We start from the raw sequence: 9,497 nt of genomic DNA on the forward strand, positions 1-9,497 counted from the left end.
CAGACTGAGATTTACTTATATTTTGTCTTGGCTTTTAGATCTGCTGCTTCACTTAGTTGAAATCCTCATATTCAGTTCTTTTACCCTTAGTGTACATTTGGGAAAATGATGGCAATTATTAACTCATCTGATCTATTCTCTGAGGTGAAGTCTAAGACATCTAAAGCAAGCAGATCAGCAGGACTACATTACTTTCAACTTTTTCTCATGGAGAATGGAGTTCATCTTTTCTTTTCTTCTTCTTTATTTTTGTGGTCATTCATGGAGCTTGAACTCTGGCACTGGGAGCTGTCCCTGAGCTTCTCAGCTCAAGGCTATTGCCCTACCCGTGGACCTGGGCATTGTCCTTGAGCTCTTCAGCTCAAAGCTACCACCATACCTTGAGAGCCACAGCCCCACTCCCCTTTTCTAATGTTTAATTGGAGATAAGAGTCCTACACATTCTTTTAGGCCCAGGCTGGCTTTGAACCTCAATTCTCAGATCTCAGTCTCCTGAGTAACTAGGATTACAGGCGTGAACCACCGTGCCCGGCTTGGAGTTCAACTTTTCTTATTCACAGTTCCTGAATTCTGTGATTTCTTCTTTCCGATTTGTTTTCTCTTTTTCCTTGTTGAAAAATCATTTACTTTGCCAAATAGAAAAATGAGATCCAACTCTATCAGCCTCAACTTGGAGCCAAAAGGAACCCAATAGTAATGACATCCTCATCCCCAAATTTAGCACCCTCCAGAAGTAAAAGATAGAAAGCACTTTTTCCTTCTTAAGATCTAATGCATCTGCACTCTATAATGTTTACTAATTCATTTCCTTTCTTTCATTCCTTGTTTTAGAAAAAATTATAGTCAAATTTCTCCTTTGAGTCAATGTTTTCTTCAAAAGAAACTAGTTTCAAAGCTTGATTTCTCTGTTCAGATCATATGCTTTTCACTGCAAAACTGTCCTTGATAACAGCACTCATGTAAGTGGAGAAGATTCAGTCAATGTGTCTATGCATTAGGATTAATAAAAATTCATAGCTCTTCAGTGCAATCTCTTCTTTTCTCCAGCAACCAAAGAACACTAAATGATTCTAGGTGCAAAGAATACCTAAGGTGTCTGCTTAATGGTGATGAGAGTGAAACACGGTGGAAATGTAGCTATCTCTGATGAATCTGAACTAACTTTGAATTCATAAGTAGGTTTCAAGAAAGGACATTGCTGCTACCTTAACTTCCCAGAAAAATTTAGGAAAATACATATGTGATATAATTGAATTTGTCTCCTAGTACACTTGACAATCAAGATTAACTATCATAGTTGCTGACAGATATCCAGGGAGACAAACAGTTGATGGCCTCTATGTATCTTTGGTAGACTAGATTATATGTATTTGAATTGATGATGACCATAAAATATTGAAAGCCTGAAAAACATCTAGTATAATTAATATTTCAAAAAATGGCTAATATTCTAAAGTTATTTTTTTCTAATAGTGTAGAGATTTGAAGAAATCAAGAACGCTGGGTCTCTAGGGTCAAAGTTGTTGATCTATTGCTCATTGGGCATATGACGTTGGTAAGTTATTTAATTTAATGTCTCCATCTCTACCTTTTAAAAATGGAAATTAAAAGTCTATTCTCTATTTATACATTGGTAAAAACTGAAAAGAATTAGTATATATAAAACTCTTAGGATAGCACCAGCTATGTAGGATTATGAGCTGTTGATATAATTTGAAACAGAACTATAAGCGCTATTTGTTTTAGATGCTTGTATGGTGGTGGAGCTAAACCAAATCATTTAGAGTCTGATCTGGAAAAACCCAGATTCTGTGGAAGAGGAGATCATGTGGCCAGTGGTTGCTGGGAAGGGGTAGGTTAGGGGTGCCAGGCTGAAGTCTGGCCTCCTGTGTTAGGTGACATGGAATGCATCTTGTTGTATATTTTGAGTAGAATTTGAAATTCCAGTTTGTGGGGCGTGGGAGTTTCCAAGAGGCATTAACATGAATTGGTCCTTCCAGGTCATATTTCTACTCATTTTCTAATGACATAGTTCAGATGTTCCTAAAGTTATATTCTCTTTGCCTGAGAATACTAACAACTCCTGGAAGTCTCTAGGAGAGAATGAGTAATTTATCTTTATTGGTTAGCAGGTGCTGAGCATATTGTTGAGACACTTGAAAAATTCCAGCCAACATGCTCTCACTCTCCCAGTGGGGTTTAGCTTCAATACACTATAGATGTCTAAGACATGAGAAGGGGTATTAATGTTCGAGAAATAGTGCATCCACTATCTGACAAATGTAACTATAACCCCTCTATACATTATCCTGACAATAAAATACAATAAAACATATACCGACAAAAAATCCACTACAGATGTTTGTGTAAGTTTCAACTCCTTTCTATTCTTTCCTTCATACTTTTGATAACTTGCCATTGGAAATGGGATCGAGTAAGCAAGGTGTAGGGGTGTCTCCTTAGCCTGTGTGTTTGTGAGCTTAGATGAGTGAAAGCTAGTAGACACAAGTTATCTTTCTACCAGTGGAAAACTGAAATAGAAAATAAAATGAAGGGTAAGGAGTTTAGCCTAGTGGTAGAGTGCTTACCTAGCATGCATGAAGACTCAGGTTCAACTCCTTGGCACCACATATATAGGAAAAGCTAGAAGTGGTGCTGTGGCTCAAATGGTAGCGCTCTAGCCTTGAGAAAGCCCAAGGATAGTGCTCAGGCCCTGAGTTCAAGCCCCAGAACTGGCCAAAAACAGAATAAGATGAATACGCCAATGAGACAATAAGTAAAGAAATAAATGATTGTTGGATGTATTTGGCAACCCATGTATTCTGTTACTTTGTGCTGGCTCAAATGGAGAGAATGGTAGAATTCTACAATCTAATTTCATGGCATTACTACAGAAGCTAAGCTACCAGGTTCTCCCCAAGTCATCCTTTCCCAGTGTGTGCTTATGAGTAACTTCCTGTAGCTCATTTCCGAAATATGAAGAAGCCTGTTTCAGGTAAGTATGTGAGAATTGAAGCCTCAGGGTATGACCAAATTAGCCTTTGGCCAACAATGGCAGACAAAAGTGAGTACATTTTCTACAGCTTGATTATAAGAGGTTGAACCTCAAGAAGAGAGTGCATCTGACTTCCGGGAGAGCGGCTGGAACTTTATTGTCTAGTATGCGTACAATTGTCTATTTGCTTACAGCAAATTAGCTCTGATGGACAGACAGCACAATTCTTTGCTCCAGTCCAGATTTGACTTTTCACCTGAGTCCCTTTCTAATGCCAGATGTGATCTGGGCTGCCCCCCTCCCCTCCTGGAGTCCCTGTGCTTTGGAACTCTACTTCAAAATGTACACATTTTTCTTAATTTCATTTTATTTGGTCAAAGAGTTTGTATGAGAATGAAGAAAGGTTTTTCCATTACAGAAAAAGAGGTAGCTTTCTGTACACACTAGCTTCAATGGACCTTTGTAACTCGGCAATCGGAATCATAGAAGGAGCTTGTGAATACACAGATCCCCGGGTTTATACACTCCAGAGTTCCTCCATCAGGATGGCTGGCTGTTCCAGCCTGGGAATCTGCACTGAGCTCTTTTGGGGGAGTAGCATACATATGACCATGAGAAAGTTACTATAATCTGTTCCTCCTTATAATCTTTCTATAATATGTTCTTCACCTTTCTCAATGAGAATGTGAAAAGGACTTACGATAGTGTTTACCTCTGTGCCACATTAAGCAAAGCCAGAAGCAAAACAGATTTGCTATGCACTCTCCTCATTAAATGCAAGGTCAAGGAGGTAATTACTCATTTAATTACTATGGGAGGTGACCACAAACATTTTCTCCCTAGTGGCAGATTTTGCTTGTTGGTTATTTTTTTCCTTTCTCTCTTGTGAAATAAAGTCCTCTGACCAATGTAGCCAAAGTGAAACTATGAATTCTATCTGGGCCCACTGTAAGGAGGCAGATATAAGTACTTCTTGACCTTCTTTCTTCATTAGGATCACCTGTCAAATTACAAAATACCAACACTCAAGCTTTACTCTTTAGAAATTCGGATGCGGTTAGCATGAGGTAGTATCTGTATATTTAGAAAATGGCAGTTTCTAGGAAGAGAGCCAACACCCTATACCACTCAAGGTTGGCCTTAGACACAATTTTGAGGTAGGATTTTCTTTGGTGGAAAATATTGGGATAAGTATGCTAGTTGAAAGAAATACGACCCATATGTATACTGTGGTGTGAAGGCATGGTGGTCTAGAAAGTCAATTGGTTTGCACCTTATGAAGTTTTATTACCAGCAAACAATGTGTCAGAAAAATATGTACCAGGCATTTAGTTTCATTAACTTCACTACTGACATGAAATTGTCATGAAATGACATTTGAAAAATATTTCTTGAACTTTTGTAAACTGGTAGGGAGCATATAACATTAATTTATTTGAGAATGCATCCTACTATAAATGTCTTTCATTATTTGGCACCGAAGTGTCTTTTTTTCCTACTCTAATTTTATGTTTCCTTTCTTTGGACAAAGATACTTTTAGTTGAGACACTGGATACTAGAAAATTCAGTATGTACTTTAATACTTGATTACAGAAATTCAAGTCAGAGTTGAGGTCAGATTGTCTCCACTTTTATATGATTTAAATATTTTATATTATTTTAAATGTTGTGATTAATTAATTTATTTATCTGAGCCAATGTTTCCCTTTGTTGGCCAGGTTGGACTTGAACTTCTGTGTTTAGACCATCCTCCTGGTTCAACATTACTAAGAATTTATGTTCATATAGTTTCAAATGCAGCATCTCTATTGTCTTCTGATTTCCAGTTACTAAGTATTACTAAACAGTGTGTTCTCCATAGTTAAGGATTTTGAATGAATAACACCAGGTGCTAACAATAGATAGTCAACTATAGGGAATAGTTTTCTAGGTTGAATGTTGTATCTCCTCGACCTCCTCAAACATTTAAGAAGTCCTTTTCAAGCCATCACTTTATATATTTAAAAATGAGTAGGTCTAGACTGTAGAGCAATGTCCTCACGTGATTTGTAACATATAATAAAGCACACAGTGACCAGCCTTTCATTGTTATAACACTAAGTGAATTATGAGGCAAAAGCAAAATATTTAATCCTAAATACTGGTGCTTGGCTCCCTTTCTTCTACTAAAAGACACAATAGTTGGTTATAAAATCCAATGCACATGACCCCAAACTGCACACAGTGGTAATCACTTCCTTCATTTAGATGGCCTCAGAATATTCATAAGCCCAGATGTGTTTCGTAAACAGTAAGGAAAATCTTCAACATCAAACCAAATCAAAACAAAAGACCACACTCAGTCTACAGGCAAATATAAAAATTTAGATCTCTTTTAGAAAAGGAAATATAACATTGTACTTGACATTCAATTGAAATCAACATTTCATTTGGTAACAATCAGATACTTTGGCTTCCTTCCCTGCCACGGGATGACCATACATGCCTTTGGGAAATCATTGTTCTGTTTGTTTATGCTTTGTTTCCTATTAAGCAATAAGCATAAACTAAATGAGTTCACCCGCAAGATGGATAGCTCCTGCTAAAAGATACTATTTACTTTCTTTAATTTTTAGTTTTCATTATGGCATGGGCTATCAAAAATAAAATAGGGGTATAAAACTTCTATTTATGAATACAATTGGATATATAGTTTCTTTGTAAGGTAGTAAGTGTATTTTACCTCAGTGGAATAAATGGTCAGACCCTAATATAGAAACTATCTTGCAAAATCAATTGGAAAAAATTATATTAAGTGAAGTAAATCAGACCCAGAGAAGCAAAGATTGCATGTTTTTCCTCATTAGTGATATCTTGAATTTGCTTACAAATCTATTTAAAAAATCTCAGTGGGTGGTATGCAAGTGGTTGTGGATATATTATCTGAAATATGGAGGACTCTAGGGAAGGACTCAAATAACGTAGTTTCTTAGAGAGGCAATATCAAATCCCAATAGAATAAGTACCATGAATTGGGCACTTACAAGAGTGGGACCAAGAGGAGGAGGTAGATGAGTGAAGAGGGGAGAAGGTGGGGAGAATGCAGTCAAAAATTCATTTCTTGGGCGGGGAGTTTGGCCTAGTGATAGAGTTCTTGCCTAGCATGCACGAAGACCCGGGTTCAATTCCTCAGAACCACATACATAGAAAAAAGCTGGAAGTGGTGCTGTGGCTAAATTGGTAGAGCTCTAGCCTTGAGAAAGCCCAAGGACAGTGCACAGGCCCTGAGTTAAAGGGCCAGGACTGGCAAAAAATTCATTGCATATACTACAAAATTACAGAAGGGAAGGAAAGGGGTTGGTCAAAGAGGGTTGAAAAGTTGAAAGGGGGTTACCAAGCTGCATTGTATTCATAAACTGCCTTGTTGAATAGAAACTTCTTTGTGTGATTATTTAAAGATAATACAAAATTCTTTTTTTTTAAGGTTTTTATATGTTTCCTTTCTGGTTCTACTCTACTTTCATACCAGTACTAAATGCCATACCAAGATCAGAAAAGGCTATTCATTTTCTCAGTATTTTATTTTTTTCTTTACCTTTTACATTTTCATGACTATCTGACTTTTAATCAATTACATTTCTTTAGGACAATTAAGGTTTTCTTATTCTATACTGAATTTTAAATTGTGATTTTTTAATGTTCACTTTATTAAACTATTTGGATGATTAATGATCTTCCAATATTTTCAGCGGATGTCTTTTTTTTTTTTGCCAGTCCTGGGCTTGAGCTCAGGGCCTGGGCACTGTCCTTGGACTTTCTCAAGGCTAGAGCTCTACCACTTGAGCTTCAGCACCACTTTCGGCTTTTTTCTATATTTGTGGTACCGAGGAATGGAACCCGGGTCTTTGTGCATGCTAGGCAAGCACTCTACCACTAGGCCAAACTCCCGGCCCCCGGATGTCTGTTTTGGTTATGTTTTTTTTAATTGTATTTTATTGTCAAGGTAATGTATCGAGGAGTTAGTTATTTTTTTGTTTATTTTGGTTTGGTTTTGATTTTGTCATTGAAGGTTTTAACTCAAAGTTTTGGCTTGCTCTGCTACTTAAGGCATACCTCAACTCATTTTTATTGTGTGTGTGTGGTTTTTTTTTTTGCCTCCCCTGGGGCTTGAACTCAGGGCCTGAGCACTGTCCTTGGGCTTTTTCCTCAAGGCTAGTACTCTGCCACTTGAGCCACTTCACCATTTCTGGTTTTTTTTATTTCTGCGCATGTGGTACCAAGGAATCAAACCCGGGTCTTTGTGCATGCTAGGCAACCACTCTACCACTAGGCCAAACTCCTGGCCCCTGTTGTGGTTATTTTTGAGATGGCATCTTGTCTTGGGATGGGCTGTGCTGGACTACAATCCTCAAATTATACTCTTTGCAAAAGATGACATAGATGAGTTGACAATCTTATGCCACCATGCCAAACTTTTTCTGCTGCCATGGGTCTAACAATTTTTTCCCCCCTGGGGTGACCTCAAAATATGATTCTCCCTCATCACAGTCTTCCAAGTAGTTAGGATTACAGGTATGAGCAACCACACCTAGTAAGTCTCTGGCTGTAATCCTTCATATCATTCTTTGGTTTGTCATCTCATAATTCCAGTCTTTGCCTTTGCTTTTACACAGCATCTTGCCCTTGTGGATATGTATGTCTCTCTGTGTATGATGTTTCCTCTCTGTTTCTCTCTTCCAATTTCCCAAGTTTTTCTTCAGTGTTAGGACTTGAACCCAAGGCCTAGGGCATCTGAGTCAAAGTGTTCTTCTTCTGGGTTACATTGCCAGCTCCACATTTCTTTTGATTTGAAAGGATACCAGTCATTGGATTAGGGCCAATGCTAATCTATAATGATCTCATTTTAACTTGATTACATCCACAAACAGTATATTTCAAAGTCCACTTTCACAGGCTTGTGAACCCTTTATCTTTGTGTGTGGCACAGTCTAGCTCACAATTCATTGACAGAATTCAGTGACATTAGTGGTTGTGAAATTTTTATAAGTACACTTTGGAGAGGAATTAGGCAGTATCTAATAAAACTAGATCTGAGCATACTTCAGGACACAGCAAATTCACTTCTGGATATGCAGATCCTTGTTACCTTAAGTATAATATTGATTCATTTATAATCTTTGTAGAAATGAAGTGTCTATACCCAACTCCATATACATTGTGTGAAGATTTGCATTTAAATAAGATTCCTATGTGATTTGTTTTGGGAGCACAGATCTCCTTTGCTTTATGTTACATGGTTGCAAAACTATAGACATAAAATGCTCACAGAATTATTGTTTATAGGACCTAGTGGTAGAGTGCTTGCCTAGCATGCATGAAGCCTTGGGATCAATAAATGTTGTGTTAATGAGGTAACTGAATTTTATTCCAAGTATTTATTTGACAGAATTTAATTTCTGATAGTATTTAGCTATATTTCAATTATCTCATCTCTAATGTGTTCTTTCCTTCAAAGATGAATAATAAAAATATGTACAGAAAGACAGCATTATAGAAGAATTGAACTCTGAAAAGTATATTAACACCTGTTATAAGTTTGATACAGCATTTTCTCATAATGAAAATATTGCATTTCTTTTATTACTGTACTTTCACATTTGTTATTAGAAGCTACATATTTCAAGCTTTTTAAAAAATTGTATTTTATTGTCAGGATAATGTATAGAGGAGTTATTGTTACATTCATCAGGTAAAGAGGCACATTACTTCTTGAAACTTGATAACCCTTCTCATGTTCTTGTCTTCCCCTTTCTCCCCCACCACCTCCCAAACCTCTTGTTTTCCCCCTCCCCTGCCCTATTTAAAATAAACAAGTGAATACATATACAATATACCAGATAACAAAGTCAGATACAGTAATAGTAATGCTTTTGAATTCTTCCCTCAGGAACTATGACTTACATCAGTCCTATGTGGGCCTCTATTTTAAGAGTTAAACATAAAATGGGCAAAGTGTGAACATAAGTAAATATAACATAATTCTTCTTTTCCTGTATGTCACAGGACATAGTAACACAAAGTCAGGCTTAAAGGCTTAAAGTTGACTGCAAACTATGGCATCAACATGCTGCGTATTGTTGGATATTATTCTTACTGGCATTCCCGACAATATCCAAAAATCTTGTTCTATATTTTAGAAAATGAAATGCATGGTATATTACCTACATTATTTCTGAAGAAAAATGTCAACTACTCTCGAGCTTAGATAAAACTGCTACATATTCAATAAAATATTAAATGTCAGGCCTCAAGAACATTAACTGTAGATTTAAAGTATTTTACCTTTCCTGAAAAGGAAAAATGAAATTTTCAGTTATTACACCATTTGGAATTCCATAAGATAAATGTACATTTGTGATCCGACCTACTTACTGATTTGTGATTGACATATTTACTTATACTGACACAATTCTTATTCAAAGGGTCTTTGATATGAATGTATTTATTTTTTTAAAGATTTTA

This window comes from Megascapheus bottae, chromosome 4 (genome assembly GCF_031878675.1).
Source record: "Megascapheus bottae isolate mThoBot1 chromosome 4, mThoBot2.hap1, whole genome shotgun sequence".
Classification (NCBI taxonomy): domain Eukaryota; kingdom Metazoa; phylum Chordata; class Mammalia; order Rodentia; family Geomyidae; genus Megascapheus; species Megascapheus bottae.